This window comes from Callithrix jacchus, chromosome 2, assembly GCF_049354715.1.
Source record: "Callithrix jacchus isolate 240 chromosome 2, calJac240_pri, whole genome shotgun sequence".
Lineage (NCBI taxonomy): Eukaryota > Metazoa > Chordata > Mammalia > Primates > Cebidae > Callithrix > Callithrix jacchus.
In genome coordinates, this window is record NC_133503.1 from 46,598,296 (window position 1) to 46,623,861 (window position 25,566).

The 25,566-nt window shown below is 37.9% G+C and overlaps 1 long non-coding RNA gene and 1 pseudogene across 2 annotated transcripts; one reads left to right on the forward strand and one right to left on the reverse strand.

Moving 5' to 3' along the window:
* Positions 1–1,496: 1,496 nt before the first annotated feature.
* On the forward strand, positions 1,497–5,938 carry LOC118148757 (uncharacterized). The gene is made up of 3 exons (XR_004735659.3): positions 1,497–1,551; positions 3,552–3,597; positions 5,514–5,938. It is a non-coding gene; the product is annotated as an uncharacterized LOC118148757 (long non-coding RNA).
* Positions 5,939–15,925: 9,987 nt separating this feature from the next.
* LOC103789807 (IST1 homolog pseudogene) lies at positions 15,926–18,311 on the reverse strand (annotated as a pseudogene). Its single transcript, XR_013532484.1, has one exon. The product of XR_013532484.1 is annotated as an IST1 homolog pseudogene (transcript).
* Positions 18,312–25,566: the final 7,255 nt, after the last annotated feature.

Below are 25,566 nucleotides of genomic sequence, written 5' to 3' on the forward strand. Positions count from 1 at the left end.
ATGTGTCTCCATGTTTTTCTGGTCTGGTACTTAGAGCTTCTCTTAAAAGATTTTCTGAGTTTCCTTTGTTTTGTTTATTAGTTCTAAGCTGGTTTTTGCATTTGGTCAACCACTGGAGTGACAGACTTTGAGGAAACACTGATGGCTTCCTGCTAAAGATGAGGTTAACCAACCTTCCCACCAACCTCTGTAAAAGACTTCGCTATGATTGACCGGCTGCCTCTTCCTAATGCCAATGCTTACCTGAACACAAATGAGAATTTGTGTTTTTCACATTTTTAAGAACCATCATTACCTTTTAATATTTCTAAGTTAATAAAAGAGAAGATTCAGGCATGCATTAAGGAGGACATGCAAAGGGCTTTAGGAAGGGATGCATAATTTTCTGTTCAAGACCTACCTGCATTCCATGTTCATTAAGTAGGTGATAAAAACCTAAATGCTCTAATCAGCCTATGCTCATTTAAAAATGAAGCTTCCCATGAATTGCTTTTAGAAATCAGATTAAGTATAGGACTGGACAGGAAAAGCATAGGCTTTAGAACTTGAGTAATTATTAAACAATGTATACATAGTAGTCACCATAACAAGAAAGGACAAGATTTTTAAAAATGCCATTGTCATCTGCTATATTTGATAAAATTATTTACAAGGAATGTAAGATTTGTAAAACCAGATATAAAATAATTTTAAGGTAATATTAATATGTATGTAATACAATGTTTTTTTAAAATAATCTATTGCCTTCAGATGAAATAAAATGCTTTGATACTTAATTAAAAATTCCATCAGAAAATACATGTGCTCTAAAATAGTTCTTCCTTCCCTTTTGGAAATTGCAAGTTAGAGGGAGATGGATGTCAGGAAAAAAGTGACATGGAAACTGAAACTTGAAAGATAAGTAGGATCAGAGGAAGGGGTAGAGGAAAACTGTTCAAAACAAAGGAATTCTAGAATTTACTTGAGAGATAATAGAGAAAAATGAGATAGAAGAGACTGAAAAAAAATCAGAGAGAGAAAGTGGAATCTGTTAAAAGGGAAGAGGAAATGTAAAAAAGGAGAAGTTGGGGAAAAAAAGAGGACAGCAATAGACAAGGGAAGACAGAGGGACCAGGAAAAGGAGTAGAGAGGAAACGGGAAGCTGCTGCAGAGGGAAATGGATGGAAAAACAGTCAAAAACAGGCAGTGAGATAGGCAGGTGGAGAATAACTGCAGAGAGAATACGACCCAGAAGAAAAATCTCAAGGAAAGAAAGGGGAGGAGATGGAATGTGAGAACAGTTTATGAGTGGCCTCCCCAGCCACCTCTTTTAACTACTCCTCCCACACGGCTTCCTCATTTCCTCTTCCTTTTCTTCACTTCTTTCAGTTTCAAACCTGACCAAAAAGAGTAGGCGGGTAAGACACTAAAGTAGGGCAGAGAAGCCTCTGGCAGGAAGGCAGTAGGGTAAGACACTAAAGTAGGGCAGAGAAGCCTCTGGCAGGCAGGCAGTAGTCATTGTGTCTCATGACCTCCTCCAGGTTGGCAGATGAGTTTCAACGTGAATTCCAGGTTGGTTAATAGCATTGGCCCTGACGTAGAGGAATCGCCTAGGCTCAGTGGAAAAGGGGTCAGAGATTAAGCAGGGAAGCTTCTCATGCCTTTGGCAAGGGGCAGTGCTGTCTGGACAGATACTTGTCATCCTTGGGCTAGAACCAGAAATAAACTGACAACACTCTCTCTTAAGACCCTGGTTTTTTCTTTTATTTCTTTCAAGGATTTTTTCTCTGGTTTAATAATAATTTTCTCAATTCTTGGGGCTCTACCTCTAAAAATGAATAAGTAAAAAGTCTCATTTTTTAGAGATTTTAACTCTAGTCATTTATCTTACTTAACAAATATTGAGTATTTACTAGATGTCAGACACATGATAAAGAATGGAATTACAATAAAGAAAAGATGGAGTTCTTGCATTCAGTGTAGCTAATAAGTTTAGTTACACAAGCTAAAAAGAAATAGGGCAAAGCCAGCACTGTCTCAACAGTAGAAAGCATGGTGTGCCATCTGAGGGAATAAGTGAAACTTTTCACCTAGGCGTTAAGGGAGGAGGGTTAGAAGGCAACGTATGTCAGGAAGAAATATTTAATATTTAACAAAGAAACTGCAACTAGGAAGATTATTGAGAGTATGGCAAGGGACAGAGAAAAAGGAAAGTTGTGTTCTCGGCAAAGCAATAGCACAATTTATTGAAGAACAGAAAGCAGTTCAGCAAGATTGAGAAGTGGGAGGATGAGGTTAGATGTGTGGTTAAATGATGAATCAGTGGTGTATTGGTAAATCTGTTCTTAAAAAAACAGCTTTGTATATATTTTTCATGCCAGTTTCCGATCAGTATTTCCACCATGACCAAATTCAAGTTACCAACAGTTCATCAACTGACTTGCAGAATTTCTGCCTATTTAACAATTGTTTCTGAAAAGCTGGTAGAAGCCTGGTTTAGTATACCAGAAATAAGCAGTAGTCAGACCAAGATGGATTTTAAAGTCCATCTTAGCCCCAAAGCTTTGAATTCTATTTTGCCTCAAAGTGGCATGGTCAGATCTTCCATTAGGAAAATGATGCCTCTACTCTCTTGGGGAGTGGTTTGAGAGAGGGCAAGGGCAAGGCCAAGGCTGCCTGCGTGTCAATGTACTTTATTCATCTGTCACTGAGTCAGGGTCTGCAGGATAGAACCCTGCAGGTGGTGACCCTGACAGACATGTTTAGGGGTTAGAAAAATAATGTTCAGTCTTCTTTAGGTTATATATATATATATATATATTTTTTTTTTTTTTTTTGAGACAGAGTTTCACTCTTGTTACCCAGGCTGGAGTGCAATGGCGCAATCTCGGCTCACCGCAACCTCCGCCTCCTGGGTTCAGGCAATTCTCCTGCCTCAGCCTCCTGAGTAGCTGGGATTACAGGCACCCGCCACCATGCCCAGCTAATTTTTTGTATTTTTAGTAGAGACAGGGTTTCACCATGTTGACCAGGTTGGTCTCGATCTCTCTACCTCATGATCCACCCGCCTCGGCCTCCCAAAGTGCTGGGATTACAGTCTTGAGCCACCGCGCCCGGCCTCTATTTTTATGAATAATGTTGCTATATGTTCCAATTTTATGGAATTTCTAAAATTCTAATGTCTGAGTATGTGCTATCTAATTATAATTAAGGTTATCATGTTAAATTATTGTAAACCATAGAGATAACCAAACTTTTTTGTTAATTGTATTTCTAACTGTAACCCCCCTGGACATTTTGCTATTCACAGAAAATTGTTGTCTTGCTTTAATGATTTTCAAACGATGGTTTAAAATGAGCTATAGAACTACAACAGATGCTGTGAAGTACAGGCTTCTGATAACTCTGGGGATTGTGACACTTGAGTAAAAAGATGCACAGGGCTCATGAAGAGCTAAAATGTTTACAAATATCAAGCAAAACAAGACAACTAAATGGACTGAACTCAGGAAGCTGAAAAAAACTTTTTGACTTTTGCTTGGAATATTGCTGATCCTTGTTTTGTTTTTCAGAGTGAAGGAAACTTATTTTGAACTATCTACAGCCTTTAATAATTCAGTAAGTTATACTTCTGTGAACAAAATTTAGAGCAATATTTGTTTCTCTCTGCCTGGTTCCTCTAAAATTTCTGACCTATCTGTGAGTGTTTTTAACTTATGGCAATATAGTTGTTTGCATCAGTGCAGTAAGATTCCAATTTTCTTTTGCAACAGGACACAATTAGAGAAACTGGTAATTTTAGCAAGGCTTTGGCTGGAAAGGCATGCTTCCCTTTAAGGAGTGAATCTCAACTTGCAAAGCCAATAAAAGCCCAGTGGGGAAACTGGCCTCATACCCTTGCCTATGCAGTCCCTGTACAGGGTTCCTGACCTATGGTCAGTAAAGAATTCCACTTTCTAACAGGGCTAGGAGCTCCAAATTTATCTTGGGACCTTAAGAGGAGAGACTCACCAAACTCACAGGTGTTTGAGGATGCAAACCCATGGTTGGGCTCAGCTTTAAAAGGTTTTATCTGAGATTCCTTGTGGAACAAACTTCCTTCAAAGCCAATCCAAAAGGCATATGTAGAAATAATTATTCTTGCTGCACTTTATGCAAATAATCAGGCCAAGCATAAGACTGAAGTCTGTTTTGCAAACCACTCAGTTCTTGTTATAGTTTTTTTGACAAAAATGAGAACTGGGGAGAAACTTATTTATTTGTCATTAAATTCTAAACTCACTAGTTGTTTAAATTTTTAGCCTACATTTTAGACTAACCTTGCTGGTTCCTATGAACCAACTAGGAGTCTCCAGCTGCGGCTCAGAAGGGACAAGAGGGATGGGTAATGTAAAAATCTGAATTAATATTCTAGTTCTGAGCAATTACCCTGAAAATCCTGCCTGGTGGTGAGAATAAATAACATGTCTATCACTTGGAGGTTTTCTCTGGGAAAGTAAGACCAAGGGAACTAACCAAAGCCAAGCACCATGCACCCAAATCCTAGTAAGTATAACTATAACTACCAGTTATCTGGTTGTATCACAAGACATTCTTGACTCTCCCTTGTTGGAGGAGGACTCGGTTCCACAGTTTCACCTTAGCATTTGGCTTATACGGAGATCATGCAAACCTCCTGCCCTGGGACACATTCTTGTCCCAGGCTCAATTCCAAGCTTTGACTCAAAGCCCTAGGTAAAAAACTGGATCTGAGGGGTCCAGAGGCAGCTGATACAGAGGTTAAAAGACACAGTACTGGTGAACATGGCTGATTCCTGCCGATTAAGCCAACCCCAAGCTTCCTGTTTCATGGATAAAGGCCACATTGGTGTTCATGGCATGAGGTCTAGGGAACCCCAAGGCTACTGGCAGTAGGTGGGAAAGATAATTTCTATTCTCCAGGCCCTTCATGATTCATGGGTGCAAGCTGCTTTGGCACTTATGGTGATGCCTCCCAACATTCCTGGGACTTGGGGATGCTAGGAAGGAAGACGGAAAGAGGACACTTTTCCCTCTTTCCCTAATGTATGTACCCCAGGTATCTGCTAGAAAGAGAAGGGAACCAGGGATGCCTGCTCTCCTCTTTCTAGATGGGTAGCCATCTTCAGTCTGTACCCTTTTCAAATCTGAACCCCTGGGACTCCTTTGAGAAGCACCTTCTTTCACCTTTCTCCTCCTCAGCCCTTTTTTCAGTCAGTACTTTGGGTAATTGTGCCTATGATGGGACTCTCTCTGCAAATGCATCCTCCAAACTGTAAAGAGTTAATTTCCCAAATCTTAAAGTGGTTCGCTTAGAACTGGGCTGAGGAGAAGGGAGCACAGAAGCCCAACAAGCTGGCCAAAGGGTAAAATTATTTGCCACTTAGGGTATTGGCCTCCCTCCCCTTATGCAAATCAGTAAAAGGCCTCAGAATTTCGAGCTGTCCTTACCTCTCTCCTTGTTACATTTTGATACATGTTTTCTAATAACCCTGTTTGTCTGTTCTTGCCTTCAGGCCATCAGACTCCAAATAGTCATGCGACCAGAGCCTCTGATGATGGCCCCTTCTCCAGGAACTCTTACATTGGTCTCTGAGGGAGATCTGACTGCTGTTTCCCCAAAACAGTACCCCCTGTTAGCAGGAAACAGTTAAGATCCATCTTCATCTTTATCCTTAGTCTAATGGCAGGTAGATGTACTTCTTTAGATGGGGGAATGAGACAGCCAGGTGGCAGGGAGTCCCTGGAGAAGCTCTGACCAACCTGCCCACTGAGGTGGAGCCTTGGGAAGTTTATGTTCTTTGCAGCACTGAGGATCCCGGCCCCACCTCTTGCATGTGGAACCTGGAATTCAAACTGTCTGGTGAGAAGTACTCTAGAGGAGGGACTCTGGCCTTGCAAGAGTCCCTGTTTCTCCTTGTTTCCTTTGCATCCAATAAAACCCTGCTTTATTCATTCTTTAAACTTTCTATGAGTCTAAATTTTCGTGGCTGTGGGATGGACAAGAACCCTGTCTTCAGCTGAACTAAGGAAAAATCCTGGAAAACCATCTCTTTTCCTTTCTCTGTCTACCCATCATCCTAAATTCCTTCTCTCTTTCTCTCTGGCCATGAATGTTGGGGAGAGCATTACATTGGAAGCAAGACTGCCCTGGATCTGCACATTGCTCTGCCACTGACTTAATCTCTCTGGTCTGTTGATGTGTCATAAGTTAGATAACTCTCCTACTTCTAAGAAGATAAAAATACTTGCTGCCCAATTTATGAACTACTGCACATATCACAGATATATTTTGAGTGATGATTCATTTCTATAAATAGAATAATTTGGAACAAGTTAAATTTTGATTTAATTATTTACATGTCTCTCTAGAGCAGACGGATTGGTTGAAATGATTGCAAATTGATCCTTTTTTCATACCCCTTTGTTTAGCAAGGCAAGTAATTAATGAACAATGCAACAATATGTAGCTTCTGTCTTAAATAAATAAGAAAGTAGTCTATAGATAGAATACACTCTGAAACTGAATACAAACCTGCTATATTTATTTTCTAGGTAATTTAAATATTGGAAATTTGACTGGCTCTTTCAGTATTTCTCTTGGCTGGTAACTCAGATATTTTGCAAAGTGAGTGTCATAATTAGTTTCCTTTCTTTTTCTTTCGAAGTGTGGTTTAGCACAGTGGTTCCTGCTTCCATTACCACCAAGTGGAATCCGTTGTCTACTGTTTTAAAAACTCATACAGGCAGATGTGGAATTACTGATTGTCTTTAAAGACGGGAAATCTTCTTAGGTATACAAGCAGTCTACAGGGCCACATTGTGGCAAGGCTGTACAGCAGGGGTCTTTAAATGTTTTGTGTATGTGCCAAGGACACCTGTGGTGGTGGGATGACACCTCTAGTTTGCTTCTCAGAACACTTATAAATGGATAACATAAATCATATGATTACAAAGAAACCAACATATTGAAACACAGTTATCAAAGCATTGCAAATTTGTGATCTAGTCACGCATTTGCTTGTTCTTTAATCTGTTGATTATAGTCCCCCCTAGTAATTGCCTCGTGATTTTTAAATAGTGAAAATTATAAACCATATTTTAAAAAATATAATGTGAAATATCTATTGGTGACAGAGTGAGGGGACTCCTTATACTGCGTATACTACTGCCACTATCATCTTTAATGAGTGGGATAAACTTTAGCTAGAGATTAATAAAGCATTAAAACATATAGTCAGTCATAAACCACAAATTAAAAATACTTCTAGGGGAAATTTAAGCCTTGAGCAGTTGGACCTGGGAAAGTTTAGATTAGATGCACTTTAGTGATTTAAAAAAATTCCCCAGATTTAACAATCTGTGATCTTAGAAGATTTCATGGCCAAGGTGATGTTAGTGCTGCCGCTGATGATAAGGTAACAGTACTTACTGAACTCCTCCTATGTACCACGCACTAGAGCAGAAGACTAACAGTTATCACTATACTAACCCTCATACCCAACCATGGATAGACGCTTCTAATTTGCCACTTTTGCCAGTTGTGAAAGTGCATCCCTGAAGGACTATAGAAACTACCTCAAACTTAACATCTAGAAGTTGGGTTAGAAAACCAAGTGTGTTTGACTCCAAAGCCTGTGTCCAAACTTTTCTGTCAATTTCTGCCATACTTTAATCATTCTTGTACCATTTTCAAGATTTCAGAAACTCATGTTACATGTTCTGTCATTTGCTTAATATTTTTCTTTGACTCGATTTATTTTAGAAGAAAAGTTCATATCATTATCATATTCAGAAATCTTGTATCAGTTGCCATAAAGAGAAGGTAATTATAAGAATACATACAATGAAATGAACTGATTGCTCTCAATTTCTTAAAAAGGGAGGTCATCAATCTGTGGAGTTCCTAAGGCTATATTAGCACCATTCTGAGACTTTCTCTTTGAAGGAAGTAAAAGGATCAAAAACGAATCAGTAAGAATTTAGTTTTCCACTCTATGACTCAACATAATCTAAAACCAATTCAATCTTCTTCTAGGTTGGTAAGGCAGGGGGTCCCAAAATTTGAAAAATACTCCCCTGTCCTGCCCTGCCATGGAACCATGGATGAAGAGCAGCGGCAATAGCAGCACTTTGTTTTGAGGAAGCAGAGACTAGGAGGCCTAAGCATTCATCTGATGTAGGACAGTGTATTAATCTTTCTTTACATTGCTAGAAAGATACTATCCGCAACTGGGTGATTTATAAACAAAGCAGGTTTAATTGACTTATAGTTCCGCATGGCTAGGTAGGCCTCAGGGAACTCACAATTGTGGTCGAAGGGGAAGCAGGCATGTCTTACATGGTGGAAGATGAGAGAGAGAGAGAGAGAGAGAGAGAGAGAGAGAGAGAGAGAGAGAGAGAGAGAGAGAGAAAATAAGCAACAGCAGAAAAAACTGCCTTAGAAAACCATCAGATCTTGTGAGAACTCACTCACCATCTTGAGAACAGCATGGAGGAAATCACTCATGATCCAGTCACCTCCTACCTGGTTCCTCCCTCAACTGCGAGGATTTCAAGATGAAATTTGGGTGGGGAAACAGAGCCTAGCTGTATCATGCAGTAACATTGGAGTATTTCACCTGCTCCAGCCACTGGCTTGTTTTATCACCTACAAAAATTAGAGAGGGTTAAATAAGTTTTTATTAATTCTCTTCTACCTCTATCACCTTAATTATTTGAAGAAACTTTATTGAACCTGTTACTTTTCTTGCTATCTGAAAGAAACAAGGACATTTATTTATTTGTTATATCCAGTTTTGCTCCTGGAAGAATTTTGGGATGGTAGAAAATAATAATAAGAAAATGCAAGGGCATTTGAATAAACAAGTGAGAAGTGATGTTATGTTACCTTTCCTTGGTGGACATTTCTTTGTTGTGAGCTAGAAATGCTGGAGGCATTTGGTTGAGCTGTATGCTCTGGGAAAGTTCTTTTCTTGAGTGGATCTCAGTATCATTCTTAAGAGGGACAGATTAGTGCACCAGAAGCTAACAGTAAAGAAACTAATATCCAGGGATTAAAAAGTGACTTCTCCAAATTTATAGAGCCTATTGGAGTCAAGAGGAGAAGAAAAGCTCCAGGAGTCTCAGCTATCAGCAGGTACTCCCACCTGTTGTAATTTTGGGATTGTGATGTACAACTTAGGTTCTAATCTTTAAGTCGGTGGATTTTCCTATCTACATAATGAAAGCTTCCAGGTAAGATAAACTTCAGAGTGTTTGTTCATGTGTGCTTACTAGTAAGATTTTAATCTTTTTTCCATAATAGTCTCTTAAATTTCATAAGGCAGAGTAGCTCAGCAATGTGTTAACAGACAGTAGGCAAAAATCCCAGTGAAATGCACAACTTTTGGCTCCATCTCAAAGATTCTAATTCGGTGGGCCCAGATGGGACTAAAGAGTTTGCATTTTTAACAAGTATCCCAAATGCTATTGATGTAGCTGACCATAGACCACATTTTGAAAAACATAAGTTGAATGATTAAAAAGCATAGGCTTTGGAGACAGAAGAGTCTGGGTTCAGATCTTTCATCTGTCATTGCTTATATACCTGGGCAAATTGCTTAATGTCCTTTGAGTTTCAGTTTCCCAATCTGTAAAAAGCAGTGATAACAATAACAACACCTAATTCCAGGCTTTCTGATAATTAAGACTTTATTTGTAAACTAAGTACTTACTACAAGGTATATGATTTACTATTATTAATTTCTAACTAAGCATTGAGCTCCATGTTTAAATTATTGGAGTATTCTTTTGAGAGCGTTGTCTGTTAAATCTTCAGCAAATACAGTTTGTAGTTAGCTAACTGTCATTTGCACTGGTCTTGTTAGAGTTGCACTTGGGGAACTAGCCCTGCTACTGATCCATGTCTTTATGCAATTCCATTTTCAACTGGAGTATAAAGTTTACAATACTTAGACTGATGAAATCATTTATACATAATGGGGTCAACAATAAAGATTCTCCAATCTACTACTGCTGAGATGAAAGTAGGCATACATTTATTTCTTATATTTATTAACAATTTCTCTTTATAACTGTATACACACATCCATTAGCCTGAATCAAGTATATTAGGCTATCCTTCCATACTATTGTACAGTATAAGAAGAAATATATTATAGTAATTTTCATCTATCTTCCCCCAACCATCAATACATACAATGATTAATCTATGTTGGTATGCCAGTACCTAGAATGCTATCCAGCATATAGCACATGCTCGTGAATTTGTTAGGAATTTGGTGAATGAATTATTACTAAAACTAATATGCTGTTATTGCAGTTTTTACATCTTTTATAAATGATAATCTTCTGGCATTCAAGTTAATTAACTTTTAATAAATGATGAAAAGGCATTTATTGTATTGCCACCCTAAAATGTCAGATGTTGACATATGTTTTAAAGACATTTATGAAGTAACTTCTATTGTCTAATATGAGGACTTCCACTCAGCATTCTTTCAAGTGAGTCCTGTTCCTACATTGTAGATATGCCCACCTGTTATTCTCTGGTGAGCACTGTTATATCTTTACTCAGCATGTATTTCACTCTTCACCTAGCAGATGCTAATTTTGTTCCCCATTCATCTGTTTCTTAGCCCTCTGCTTCCAGAGAAGCTGATTTTATCAGAAGCTCCAGGCTGGTCCTGAGTGATGTGAGGGAAATTCTACTGACTTTGCCAGAGATTAGCTTAGGAATTACCTAAACTCAAAAGAGGTAAATGGGATGTCTGTCATAAGCTTTTTCTAAAAATGTCTAAGATTTACAGTGCCTGAAGAAGAGATGGTCTTTTTTCCTGTGGTTCGATGCCTAGAACTAAACTGCAGCCAGTTGGCCTCCAGACTGTGGATGATGCAAACCTTACTACTGAGTCACCCAGTCTTGAGGCCTGCTCCACCTCTGGACTTCCTGTTATATGAGATAATACACCTCTTGCTGATTAAGATCTTGTAATTGAAACAAGCTCCCTTCAGATAGATTGCTTTTCAAACCGTGTTAACATAGTGGTTTCTGATAAGGGTCACTGAGGTTTTGTAAGCTGCTAGAGTCCACAGGCACATAAGGTATTACGGCTTGACTGCATAAATAAGGATACAACTTTTGAGTTGTGGAATTCTACAAATTTATTTTATAATTATAAAATAGGGTGCTTTGAGAACAAAAAGTAGTGAAGCAGCTGATATTGAGTCCTGGAAAATAAAGTTTATATTTTAGATAAAGTCTTTAACTAGGTCTGGACTTCTCCAGTCCCTATACAGGAGTCCTCAGGCAAAATACTTAACCTTATTAAACTTTAGATGCCTGTTTGCAAAATGACAAAAATCCCATATTGACTTGCCTCTCTAGGAGTGTTAGTATGAGGCTGAAATGAGATATGGTAAGTAAAAGATCTTTGTAAATAAGAAAAGCACATTCAACATGGAAGAGGTGAATGTGTTAATAAGAGATGACTATTAGCTAAAGCTAATAATTTATTCATTCATTATGCTCTCCCACCTCCACCCATCTTCAGGATTGGTTCTTTGCCACTGCTTCCCAGGCAGTAATTTGAGGAACTTTCTCCTTTTCTAAGTTTACCAGGTATTTTTAAAATTCACTTTCAATGCTAATAGTACTTCAGCATGAAAATGTCAGCTCTTCAAACCTTGAACCCCTAATTTATGCTAGTCATTGTATATACGGAGAGGATTATAGCTGATTATTCCTGTCTCATCTGTAAATTAAAGACTGGAAAATGACCACATCCTCAGTTCAAAGGCTTCTAATTCATAAGTTTCATATCTAGCATTGTAATAAAAAGTGCAGACACATTTTCTATTAAAAATGCAAGCAGTTCTTGAAGAAAAAAAAACAAAAAAAATAGATGCAAAACGTATTTGTTCTTTTAAAAAGTCACTTGAAACTTAAATCACAAAACAGAATACTGAAAAACAGAATACTAAGACTTAACAGCCATAGAGGTAGGAGGTGAGCCATTTTACCTCCATGAATGTCAGCTGCATGAACCTTAGCAGAAACATGCAGGAAGAAGGAGAAGAAGATGACTGTTCATAGGAAGTAAAATTAAACAGGTATGGTATGCCCTATGGGAGAATTATAATAAGAGGGTGAAGTTCGCTTAAGCTCGGCACGGAGCCAAAGCAGAAATATATACGAATATACATACTTACATTTGTACATGTATGTGTCCATAAATATGTACCTGCAGAGATATATATATATATATACATAAACATAAATATAGACATACACACATATATATGAACATATACATACATATATAGTATTTAAATTTTTATAATTACTGTATAGACTAATATTAATAATACTAGAATACAAAATAAAATTGTTGCTAAATACACAACCTCATATATTCCTTATAACGTTGAGGCTTATATAGGGCTTATTGGGTTTTTTATCTGAATAAAGAAAGGGAAGCTCACAAAGATTAACTGATTTATCCATGGTTGCAGAGCTAGTCAGGTTTTTTATTCTTTAAACAAAAAGAGTATGATGCTTTTTATTTTTATTTTTACAGAAAGAGTTTAATTTAAACTGGTCAAGTTTGAGTTGGGATATCAACTGATATGTAATTTTGGAGTAGGAGTCCAGGGTTCATGCCCCTCTCTATTCAGGGTCGTAGAGTCTCAATGTTTCCAGGGATCTTAAAGTGGTCTGGTGTAACCCACCTTTAATTTAAGGACTAATCCTCCATTTAATTAATTAGTTGATCAGTTCATCATTTCATACTCTAAAAACTGAAAAGAAATAGAAAAATAGTAGCCAGTTAGATATACCAATTTTTCACCATTCCTTCTCACAAAAAAACATTCACGATGCTCAAAACACAATAATCATCCTAGTATCTTGCTTTCATTTGCTGTAGTTCACAACTGACTATTTTGTATCATGCTAATAACATAAAATATAAACTAATAATAAAAACATGAATTATATAACTCCTGAGAGGAAGAGTACATTGGGTTCTTGTGCCTCAGCTTTGACAATGACTCACTGTGTGACCTTGGGCAAGTCATTTATTCTTTCTGTGCCTAGTTGCATCACCTGTAAAATGAAGGCATTGAAAGAGATGCCACTTGAGGCCCTTCCTACTTAGATTCTACACCACTCTGAGAAGCCGAGTGGAGGGAACAGTGTCTCCAAGCAAGGGTACAGAATGAGTGGTCTCTGAAAGTTTCTTGTCTACTTATAAGTTTTCAGTGAAAAATATCAAGGGTTGGGCAAAACCTCCATGTTTATTGAGTTTTCATCAACACTGTTGATTGCATTTGCTATTGTGGGGCCTGGTCAGATGTTGACATGGCTCAGCCAAAAATAGTTTGAGAAATCTAGGCTAACCTTGGAAAAATCTGTTTTACCATAGTAAACTTTCAATCCCATTAACAGAATTTTTCCTTTCCTGATTTCTGTTCAGAACCACCCAGGGCTCTTACTCACTTTCCTCTTACTTCATTCCTTTGTTCCTCTTCCTTCCATTAATTATATCATGTCATTCAGATGCATTGGGTCATAGGCTCTAGATCATTGAATGTGACTGCCTCCCACACTTCATGGATTAGCATTGTTCTAGCATATAAGCTAATGTGGTATAAAAAGGTGATGAGTAATGGTGAAGAGAATGGTAACATCTTAGCCCCAATGAACTGTACAGAGCTGCATTTATATGCACTTCAACATAGTGATGTATTGAACTCTGTGTGTGTGTTTTCTGTATGCCTTATCTAACTTAAATGTATTTGGTGTGAATTTAATGCATGAATCTTTAGTATTTGAGTCAGGAAACCTGGGTCTGGTCATGGCTTTGGCACTGGCTAGCTATGCTTAACCTGGACTATTCAAAGTAACTGTTTGTGTCTTGGCCACTCTCATCTAGGGCGTGGGACTTATGATTTATGTGGTGTCAATTCCACTAAGATTTTGGGAGGATCAAATCGAGGACATGTCATATGTTGGAATAATTCTAGGCATGGCCTGATTAACTTCAGTGGGATTTAATGACTGGGAGAGGCTGGAACATGGGATTCTATCCACCCACTGGGATGAGACAATGGCAAGCAGGAACTCAATCACAGATCATGCAGTTAGAAATTTTAGGCCAGCCAACCTAGTTCAATATTTATAGGAAGGTTATGATGAAAGGCAGGTGAGGATTAAGTTAACCTGTTCAGCTGCTAGTGAAGAATATGGATTTTAAAGTTTAACAGATCTGAGTTTAAATCTTTCATTTATTAACTTTGTAAACTTGAGTCAGTTCAGGTTGAGCATTCCTAATCTGAAAATCTAAAATCGAAAATGCTCCAAAATCTGAAACTTTTTGAGCACCGACATGGTGCTCAAAGGTCATGTCCAGAGAAAGTGCTCACTAGAACATTTCACATTTTAGATTTTCAGGTTAGGAATGCCCAGCTGGGAAATCTACATGCAAATATCCCCAAATCTGAAAAAATCTGAATTCCAAAACACTTCCTGTCCCAAGCATTTTGAATAAGAGATACTCAGCCTATACTTAATCTCCCTAAGCCTCAGTTCTCTTATCTGTAAAATGAAAGTAATATTTTTCCTATAGTATAATTGTGAGATAATACATATAAAGCACTTGGAAAGCTCCTGGACACAGTAAGCTATATTGCTGTTATTATTAAGCTGTTAGCATTTCAGGTGTTTGGCATTAAATTTTGGGGAAGTGCTTTCCTATAGAGGAGTTTGAGTATTATGGTAGGGGGTTGAGAAGACAATATTTGGGCATCCAGTCAAGTTTACAGCCTCAGAGAACTCTATTATCAAGGAATTAGGCTCTGCTTAAGGTTCCAGGGCTGGACTCTAGGCTGTGGGGTCATGGAGAGGAAGCAAGCAAAACCCCAGGCTCAAATGGGCTGGGATTTTATTCAGGTAAATAAGACAGGGGACCAAGCAGAAGTCTAGTTAGCTGCACTGGCTACAACAGGTGAAGCATAATCTTAAGAAGGGTGGCTCATGGGGAGCCCTGGACACAAGGCTGAGAAGGATTTAAATCAGCAGCTCAGAAGCCTCAACAGCTAAAAGAACATGGCAATCAAGAACTGTATGGGATCTGATGAAAAGTCTTTGAAGACCATTTAAAAACTGCACAGTGCTAAACTTAATGTAAGATGGTATTAGTGTTTGCAGAAGGAATGCAGACTCAGTTTCTTCTCAGGAGAAAAAGGAGCATTGACAATGCTGACCTGTAACATCATCAAAACACCTGCAAGGAAGCATCTATTGAAAAAGAATGCAGATAGGCAGATAGCAGTCATGGGAGTACGCTCCTGAGACACCAAAAATTGGGTTATCATATGATACTCTTCTATAAGGTAGTTTCTGCATGTCAATCTGGTAAGACATGTTTGGCCTTCATTTCTTGTTTCCTCAAAGGGAACATTGACTTTGAATCCCCAATGAATTAAACCACATGGATAGGCACTGACAAGCACATGTCCCATTTTTCACACATCATAAAGAGAATTGTAATTTCCACCAAATACAACTCCTTTATTTAACAGATGAGGAAACTGTAGTGTAGTGAAAAGGAATTCTGGCCTCCTCTCTTACATGTGTGACCTCTTGCAAACTATTTAAACTCCCTGAGCTATAGTCTTTATTTTTTTTAATAGAAAAAGAAGATAATTGCACCAGTATTCACAGGATTTTTGTATTGATCAAATGATATATTGTGTGTGAAAGCATTTGTAAGTAGTGAAGTATAATTCATAGGTAACTGACTAATTGGTTGGTAAGATTCTGAGATATATTTTGACTGGAGAATTGGTCTATTTCCTGCTTGTGGGAATGTGTTGGCTGGTATTAACTGCCTTCCTAAGTTCCATTATAAATCTAAATACTTCCTTTTTGTTTTTTTCAGGATCTTTAACTTTATTAGCAGGTACTGAGCTACAGAATACAAACCAACTGAAAATATTAAAGAAAGGCTGCTTGAAACAGGTATGTACAGGTATACTACTCAGAAGCGAAAGCCATATCCAATCCCAAAGTCAACCCTGTGGGGAAGGATGGCCTTAGCTATGCGCCAAAGGAGTACAGAAGTTACAACATGAGAGTCCCATCCACCCAGGAAAGCAGTGAACAGCTACAGCTGCATGGGCACCAAAAATTTATCTGAGAGTAGTTTTAAAGGTTCCATGAATCAGTTTTCAAATGAAAACAGGTACCCCTCTTTTCCTGTAGGCTTTCCAGCTCACTACCCAAAAGACTTGAGTACTTCTATTAAGGCAGCTGGAAGCCCACCTTAGACTTGAATGGCAACCTGTCCTATCTTTGCCAGTAATACAATCCAAGAGAATATGCTATGGGAAAAACAGGAATTTCCACAGTGCTGCCCTCTGGTGAAAGGGAAATACAGCACTCAAAGCAAAATGCCACAGAGGACTCCCTGAGAATCCAGTATAACTAAGCGAGGCCTTCAATTGTTGAGACAAACTTTGCAACTGGATCCCAGTGGGACAGTGCCCTGCGGCAAGGAGTAGCGTATATGCCAATGATAGGGCCCAGCTTCCAGGAACAGTTACAATGGCGTCCTGAGTCATTTTCTCTCTCCCAGTCACATTAGAGCATGAGAAAACACACACCGTGGCCTTGATTTTCATTCACCACAGTCCGCCTGTACAGATGGGTTTTTTCCTAAGTCTGGAACCTCAACACGAGGCTGGGACATTTCATGAGGTGCTCTCTCCCACTGTCCAGCCGTCTTTGGTGGTCTCTCCACAGTGCTTCCCATCCTCTCATGCTCCCGTGGAGGGACCGTGGGACAGGCCAGGAGGAAACCTGGGATCGCTCTGACAAGAAACCTACAAGCACAGCTGCCAGGAGCCAGCTGCTCCGGCCTCAGTCTCCAGTTGTTAGGATCAACAGAGAACTGGAAAGCAGCAGAATCTGGAGGAGCAGGAAGAGAACCCAGAGGAGTGTTGTGCTCAGTGACAGTTAACAGATGAAACGGAATTTCATGGAGATTCTTTGTTACAAGGAGAGATTGCTCAGTCTCAACTCCCAGAATGTGAAAGTTGCCTGGTTTAAGAGACCTGTGTTTTCTTTTTCAGCTCTTCAAACCTCTGTGAAAGATCATCAAAATCAATGTGTTCAGAGGCTGAGGTGTTGGCACCAGCAGATGCAGTTGGTAGTGTGTCTGGCACAGACGGCAACTCTGGTAGGACAAAGTTGTCATAGTGATCCACAGGTCTGGAAGGAAGCTTCACAGAGGCATCTGGTTTGGGTCCAGGACCAACAATCTGTGCAGAAGAGATATTTTTATCAGCATTAATGTCATCAACAGATTCATACGATGGGGGAGTTGCTGGTATCTGAGGTGGATGAATATTGGGAAAGGCCTGGTAAGTCCCCACTGGCAATCCATTGAAATCAGATGGTCCCTTTGGCAGTGGATATGAGAAAGGCGTATTTGCAGATGGCATGGGCATATGCATGGGCATGGGCATTGGCACTGTTCCATCAGGTCCACCAACTGGTGCTGTGAAGCCACCACCCCCTCCTCCTCCTCTTCCAGGGCCTCCTTTCTTCACATCAATTGTGAACCCAACATCAATAAGATCTGTCTCTACCCCAGGTGGGGCTTCTGCCATGACCACAGAGTCAGGCTCATAGGGTACATTGTAATTCTTCACAATTTCAATCAGGTATCTCTCCACCAGGATTTTAGGTGGGGCTTCCACACTCAGTTTGTGCATTAGCCTGTCATTCACAGTTCCAATCTGGTTGGTCCTACATAACGTGCCATATTCCTTGCTATACTTGGCACAGAGCTGATCAGCAGCTATTTTCAACTCAGCCACCCTGACTGGAGTCGAGGAGCAGCCCAGATCAGTGTAGACACAGATTCAGCCAGACCAGAATCTAGCTCCTTCATAGACTGGATAAGGCCAAACCGAGCCAGCAGCAGATCACAGTACAGCTCCAGGATCTCCATGGCCTCCACAAGGTGGTCTTCCCGGATAATGTGCTCCATACGGATCCAAGCTCGTTCATCTTTCCCAGCAGCCAGATAGTTGGCAATCTCCTTCCTTGCTTTCTGCGCCAGTTCCATTTTTTTTTTCTCCAAAAGTTTAAGGTGATTTATGACTAATCTCAAATTGACTCTTAAGCGCTCAGCTTTAAATCCAGAGCCCAGAATGCTGTGCTGTTTCTCCGGATCGAATCCAGGTGCAAACACTGCAGACTCTGACTTCAGAATCACGGTTCAGCATCCAAAATGGCGGCTCTCAAGGCCTCAGCACAGCCTAAATCCTTCCTTTTTCCTGTCTATTCTCTTTGACTTGTGCTCCTCACATTTCAGGTTAATGAGAATTACCTTGTATTCATATGTAATTACCTCAGGGAACTTGCTAAAATGCAACATTTTTAGCCCTTTCGCAAGAGATTCTGAGGTAGTAGGTCTAGGTTAGAGCCTAAGATTCCAATACTAGTGGGCCATGGAGCTCAGTTACAGAAATTTGTGCCTGGTGAATTGTTTGCTTATTCAGTGCCTGGCTGCACATGTTGTAGCACAAGGGTTCAAAGCTGGGAGTCTGAAAACCTGGAATTCATTTCCGGTTTTGAAACCAACATGATTACTGGTACAAGGTAGAAGTTCAACAAATATTTATCTTAATGAGTGTATTAACTGACTTGTCCTGTGACCTTGTATATCTCTTTCCCTCAGTCTCTTCATTAGAAACATGAAAAGATTGAACCAGATAACTTCTAATTTTTTTTTTTTTTTTTTTTTGAGACAGAGTCTTGCTCTGTCATCCAGGCTGGAATGCAGTGGTATGATCTTGGCTTACTGCAACCTCTGCCTCCCAGGTTCACATGATTCTCCTGCCTCAGCCTCTCAAGTAGCTGGGATTGCAGGCGCCCACCATCACACCTGCTTAATTTTTGTATTTTCAGTAGAGACAGAGTTTCACCATGTTGGCCAGGCTGGTCTTAAATTCCTGACCTCAAGTAATCCACCTGCTTCAGCCTCCCAAATTGTTGGAATTACAGGCATAAGCCACGGCACCTGGCCAATAACTTCTAATATTCTTTATAGCTTTGAGTGTCTTTGACCCTTCTACCTCTGAGGACTGCTGTGGAGACAAGCAATAGCTTCTAGAAAGTTGTTTAAGCATCTTGAAAAGCTGCACTTATTTTTTTCAACAAATAAATAATTTTCAGTATTATGATTTCATAGCTAAATTGGCATCCTGTTGACTTGTGTTAATGCAATTTAACAGTGTGACTAATTTCATCTGATCAAATTGTAGCAAAAGGCAAAATACTGTGGGTTAGTTTCTTAAGATATGATATGTACTTTTTAGAAATTTGAAAGTAACTCCTTAAAAAATCTGCACACCTTTCTCATGTGATTAGCAAATAAGCAAGTTCTAGCTCAAGTTCATCTACAGTTCTGGGATTCAGTAATCTAATTCATATTTAAAGCACCAAAGACTAGGAAAAAGTAAAACGAAATTAGTCTGATAAAACTACTATCTTAGTCCAGACTCATCTTTTACCGTATTCTCCAAATGGTTTTCCCTGATCTTTCTATTCTGATCTATCCTTTGTTCTGCTTTCATGACTCTTTCCCCAAAACATCTTTTTTTTCTTTTATTTCTTTTTAATTTTCACTCTTCAAATCTTCAGTGCCTCTCTCATTAGAATTTTGGGATGACATTCAGAATGTCTCATCTCTCTATGTTCGAACTCATCCTTTTTCCTGCTGTTACGCCTCTCTTCAGCAACAGTGGAGTTCTTGAATTTGTGATCGTCCATTGTGTATTAGTTCAGCAGTTCCCTCATTTGACTCTGTTTCTGCTTCTCAAAACTTAAAGCCTGATTCAAATGTCACTTCCACTTCGTGTCCTTTGGTTGCTCTGCTTGAATTAAACTTTCCCCTCCAAAAATCCACGTAATTTTGAGAACAGTAAGACTCTACCATGTGAAAAAAAGGAAGGTCACTTGAGGCAAAAGGTGTAGCAAAGACTAAAACATAAACTCAAAAATAATTATATGTTATAAATTTAAGTATTTACTACATATAATTAATAGTAATATAACACTAATAATATGTACACACACCAGAATAGAGGATCAAAATATACAGTTAAGACTCATGTACTTACCATCTATCTTCAGAAGTTGATATTACCAAATATATTTAAGCTCCTAGATCTCAGAGCCTCTCTTATCTCCAACAGTAGCCACTATCCTGAATTGTCTGTTTGTGATTTCTTTGCCTTTTTTGCTTTTCTCTTATGTATGGTCACCTAAACAATTTATTTAGTTTTTTTGTGTGGAATATAATGTATAAAATTTTTATATGGAATATAAATAGTGCATTTATATTTCTGCTACTGGTGTTTTTGGCTAATGTCACACTTGTGAGATTTTGTCCATGACTATCTATCTATCTATATCTATCTATATCTATATCATCTATATCTATATCTATATCTATATCTATATCTATATCTATATCTATATCTATATCTATATCTATATCTATATCTATCTATATCACAGTTTTATTGCCATGTATTATTCTACTGTTTGAATAAATCACAATGTACTAATGTAAATCTTTTATTGACAAACATTTGCATTGATTTAATTTTTTTCTTTTTCTCTTCTTTTGGAAAAAAATTTATTTAAATATTTTTATACACATTTCTCAGTGCAGAGGTACAAGGATATATTTGAGATGTATACATAGGATTTGCCTTTTTTTTTAGGTTGTGTGTACTTTTTGACTTCAATGGATAGTGTTGTTTACCACACCGTTTTTCAAATGGCAATTAGTAATGCTTAAACCTTTGTGTTTAGCAATACTATTGGGAAATAAAGCTGTAAACGAAGGTTAGAATCAGACTGTACAGTAAGTTGACATGCCAAAGCATTTGGATTTTATTCCATAGGTAAAGAGAAACGATCAGTTTGACACCCCATAGGTTACTTACTTTATCTGAATCTTCAGTAATTTTGGGACAATATCTTCCTCACAGACTTGTGAAGATCCTGATATGTAATAATTGATACTTGTATTATATGTTAGTATTAGAAAAAATTGTGAACTAGGTGTGACATAAACAGATTTGTATTTTAGAAAGCTAATGGCAACTGGGCATAGAATAGATGTTTGCAGAAAAACAGGAAGCTATTGTGGTCATCTAGCTGGCAGAAAATCTTCGTTAACATTTTAAGATCTAACTCCAGGTTTCTCATTCTTGGAACCATTGAAATTTTGAGCTGGATAATCTTCTGCTTTGTGGGTGTTGTCCTGGGGATTGAAGAAGATTTAGCATCATCTCTGGTCTCTATCACTTGATGCCGATAGCCACCTGCCCCCTACAATTGTGACAATTAAAAATGTCTACAGACATGGCCTGGGGGATAAAACCACACCCATTTGCGAATGGCTGATCTAATTCCAGTGTCAACTCCTTTATGAAAGCTTCCTTGTCTCCTTTTAGAAAGATTGAATTGTTCCCTTCACAAATACCTTGTAATGGCATCTCCTCACATAGTGTTAGAATTATTTGTAGACTTTTCTACAAGACTAAAGTTCTTGAAAACAGCAATTAATAATTTTTGTATTTCAGTAATTTAGAACATGGCAGTAACTAATGTCAAGGTTTAAGATATAAGTTGTCAAATAAATGATTCAACAATGATTTTGAGGTAATATGGGAAGAATCAGGTAAAAAAAAGAGTTTTCCAGGCAAAGGAACTAGCAAGAGCAAAGTCTCTGAGTTAGTAAAGAGTTTTGTGTCTTACAAACAGTGTAAGCAAGTGCAATTAGAGCCAAATGTGCATTGAATGAAAGTAGCACATGATAAGAAATTAAGTAGATGAAAAAAGAATTGATCTTTAAACAGCTATGCTTAGTGACCGTCAGTAGAATTGTGGGAAAGAAGCTAAACTGAATTTGTGGAATAGTAAACGAATGAGAGAAGTAAAAACCATAAGTAGATGCTACCCTTGCCAAGAGCTTGGCCAGACAGGCAGGGGACAGACAGCTGAGGTAATACAATATAGGAGAAAGATAAAGCATGTTTGTGGGTTAAAGGGAAAACATCCTGTTGTGGCAAGAACACAATAAAGAAATTTGATAAGGCAACGCATTGAAGATGTGGCAGTGGATGGAATGTAGAGAGGAGGTGGAAGATTAGCCTTGGAGTACTGCAGTCACTATTCGCCTGGGGTGTAATGGGGGGAGAAAAGTTGCCTGAAATTGTGAACATATTTTGAAATGAAAAAAGAGAACATAGCATGAAATTAGTAGCCTTTTCCATGAAGTTAAACAGAGTAGTGTTCATTTTCATTCGACAGATACTCAGCTTGGCATTGGTTTTTGTCAGGCAGTGTATTCTATGCTGAAGACACAGCAGTTCATGTGTCATGCATACAGAACTGAGTCACTGACAAGTTGAATTAATGATCTCAGGTCATAGACAGCTGATAAGTGGCAAAAATGGAATTCAAAATTAGATGCTCATGAATCCAGAGCGGAGTCTATTTTCTTAAAGACTGACCTTTGGTGTCTAGGGTTAGAATTTTGCAAATAGAGTTGTAGAAGTTATGATCATGAGGGACCTAAGGTAATATCATATGAAATATGTTTGAGCATTGAATTTATGTTGGGATAAAGAGATAGCAAAGTTAGAAAGGGATATTTCACAAAAGACAGCATAGAAGTAAAGAAGGGACCTTAGGTGTGATTAATGAGAAGAGCAAGTTGAGTGGAAGTTGGAGACCAGGAAAGACAGAAAGAAGGTGGTATGATCGGAGAGGATACTTTAAGTATTGTATCTTGGGGTTGAGCAGCTGTGTAATGATGTGGGCAATGATGGTGAGGCTATGCATATAGGTTGCTAAAGTAGAAAACTGAACAAAGAAAGCTTATACAAGAACTCAAGTTATACTTCAATTTGGGGTTAAAATAGTGCATGGCAAACAACCTCACGTGCCTCAATAAAATCCAGAACTGTAATTTGCCTAGTTTTTGAGGATAGATTAAATTATACAGATTATTTTTTATTCAAGGGGGCAAAATGTGTGTGTATAGATTCTTAGAATGTTTTCCTCCTGAACATGGATAAGCCATATAGCATGTAGGGAGCCAATTCTAAATTATTTAGAAATCTCGACCATATTAAATAACATATTGTCTAAGTGATTGCTTTACTGATACCACTTTCTTTAAAATTATTCCGATTCCATTTATGTGTATCTAATGTGTTAATCCCAATTGTTCAACTGAATCTTTTGTTACAGGTGTCCAAGTTGGCTTTATCTGTTGGATAAGGTGCGGAAATCCTCAGATTCCCAAGAACCTTCTCTACTTAGTGGTCTCCTATTTGAGCTTCCCTTCCACCATGTCTGATAAACATTGACCTCCTCCAGATAACATCTAGGGAAATATCCACCCACATTCCACCTGAGAATCTCAGCTTCTTCCTTCCTATCCAGATCTTTTTGATAGTTCCATAAACATCTCTTTATCATCTAGCTTTTTTCTTTACAAGTAAAATTTCTGACACAATAAGAGCAATAACAAATATGTATATATACCATTTTGAAAAGCTTCTACATGTACATATTTGGTTCTCACTCTAACAATGTGATAAAGCTGAATTATTTTCAATTTTCTGACTGATGAGAGCTGTCAAAAGAGTTGTCCAAGGTCATTTCGCCTGGTAAGTAAAGGTGTCCATTATAAGAACATAGTTCTTCTAAAGTAAAATATCACTCTCAAAAGCTTCATACTTTTATAAAAATATGTATCTGAGAAGTGAAAGGAAAAAAACTTTGGCATCATCTATTTTAACTTTCAATCTATTGCTAAAATCTCATCGACTGTATCTTTGCAGATGTAGGCAATACATTACCTCTTGTGACAGGTTAGTTTATCTTGGATTATTTGCTTTCTTTATAAAGAGGTGATACAGGTCTCCATATAACTTCTATTCATGAGTTCTAGTCCATCACCTGCAGATATTCAGACTAAAGGAATAAGCACTCACTTTTCCTAGACAACCTTTCAGTATTTTCAGGTACTCTTCTCTGGGTGCCATGTCACTCTTTTATTATTATTATTTTACAATACATATTTTTCAGACCTCTTTTGTGGAAGTCACTCTCTTCTGGAACTGTCTCATTTCATTAATCATAACTCTAAAACATGAAATCTACACTTGAGCATATCTTAGATGTGTTCTGTTTAGCGGAAAACACAATATAATGATCACCTCCTTTGTTCCAATGATGTGCTAGTGTAAGTATGTTCAAAGTTCATGTTTTTTTGGGTAGCCACTAATGATTCATATTGAACTTAGAAATCTGAATGATTGAGTTTCTTGTGATAATTCTATAGTGATTGTGGCTCTCAATCCATATATCTGGTAAAGGTCCATCATGAACTTTCTAGTAATAATTACTGAGCATGGAATGATGTCATCTATAGACTCTGTGTTTAAAAGTTAGAACATTATGGCTCATTCACATAAACTACAGTAGTTCTTAGTCTTACACATTACCTATTTATTTTTGTTTTGTTAATCTGATTACAAGTTCAAAGTAATATTTTATATTCTCCAGTTTTTATTTTTAAAATAGTTTAAATTAAAAAAAATATTTTAGTCCAATGGAAAATTTCAGTGTTTGAGTGAGTCATCTACCCTAACAGTTATCTTTATAACAAGTCACTTCTCTGTTGCCCTCTGCACTTCTGAATGTAGCATAAATGCATCTATTCACTTTCTAAAAAGCATTTCACTAGAATTTTGAATGCTATTGAATTGACATATTAAATTCAAAGATATTTAAAATATTTACAATATCAAGGCATTTTATTTGTGTGTTATATTTCTCAATTTATTTCACTCTAATTTATTTCAAATACTGTTTCACAGTTATCAGAGTAGAGATTTTACATATCTTTCTTTTCTGACTTTAAGTTTAGAAGTATATGCGCAGGATGTGCAGGTTTGTTAGATAGGTAGACATGAACTATGGTGGTTTGCTGCACAGACCATCCCATCACCTAGGTATTAAGCCCAGCATCCATTAGCTATTCTTCCTGTTGCTTTCCCTCCTCCCATCCCCACACCCTCCAACAGGCCCCACTGTGTATCATTCCCCATCTTGTCCATTTTTTTTTACATGTCTTACATTATATTCATTCCTAAAACTTTGACTATTTCTGATGCTATTGTAAATGGCATTTACATCTCATTTTCTGCTTACTTATTGCTATTTTTTTACAGAGCAACAATTGATTTTGTTAATTTTAATTTATAATTTGATAGTATGTATTTGTTCTTTATGTATATCTTTATATTTTGCTATTCATAGAATTTTTAGTGATATTCTCCTTTTAATTTCTGATATTGATAATTTGTGTTTGATTCTCCCTTTTTTGGTCTGTTTCGTTGCACAGGAGTTTATTCATGTTAGTGAACTAGGCAAAGAACTAATGTTTGAGTTTGTTGTTTTAT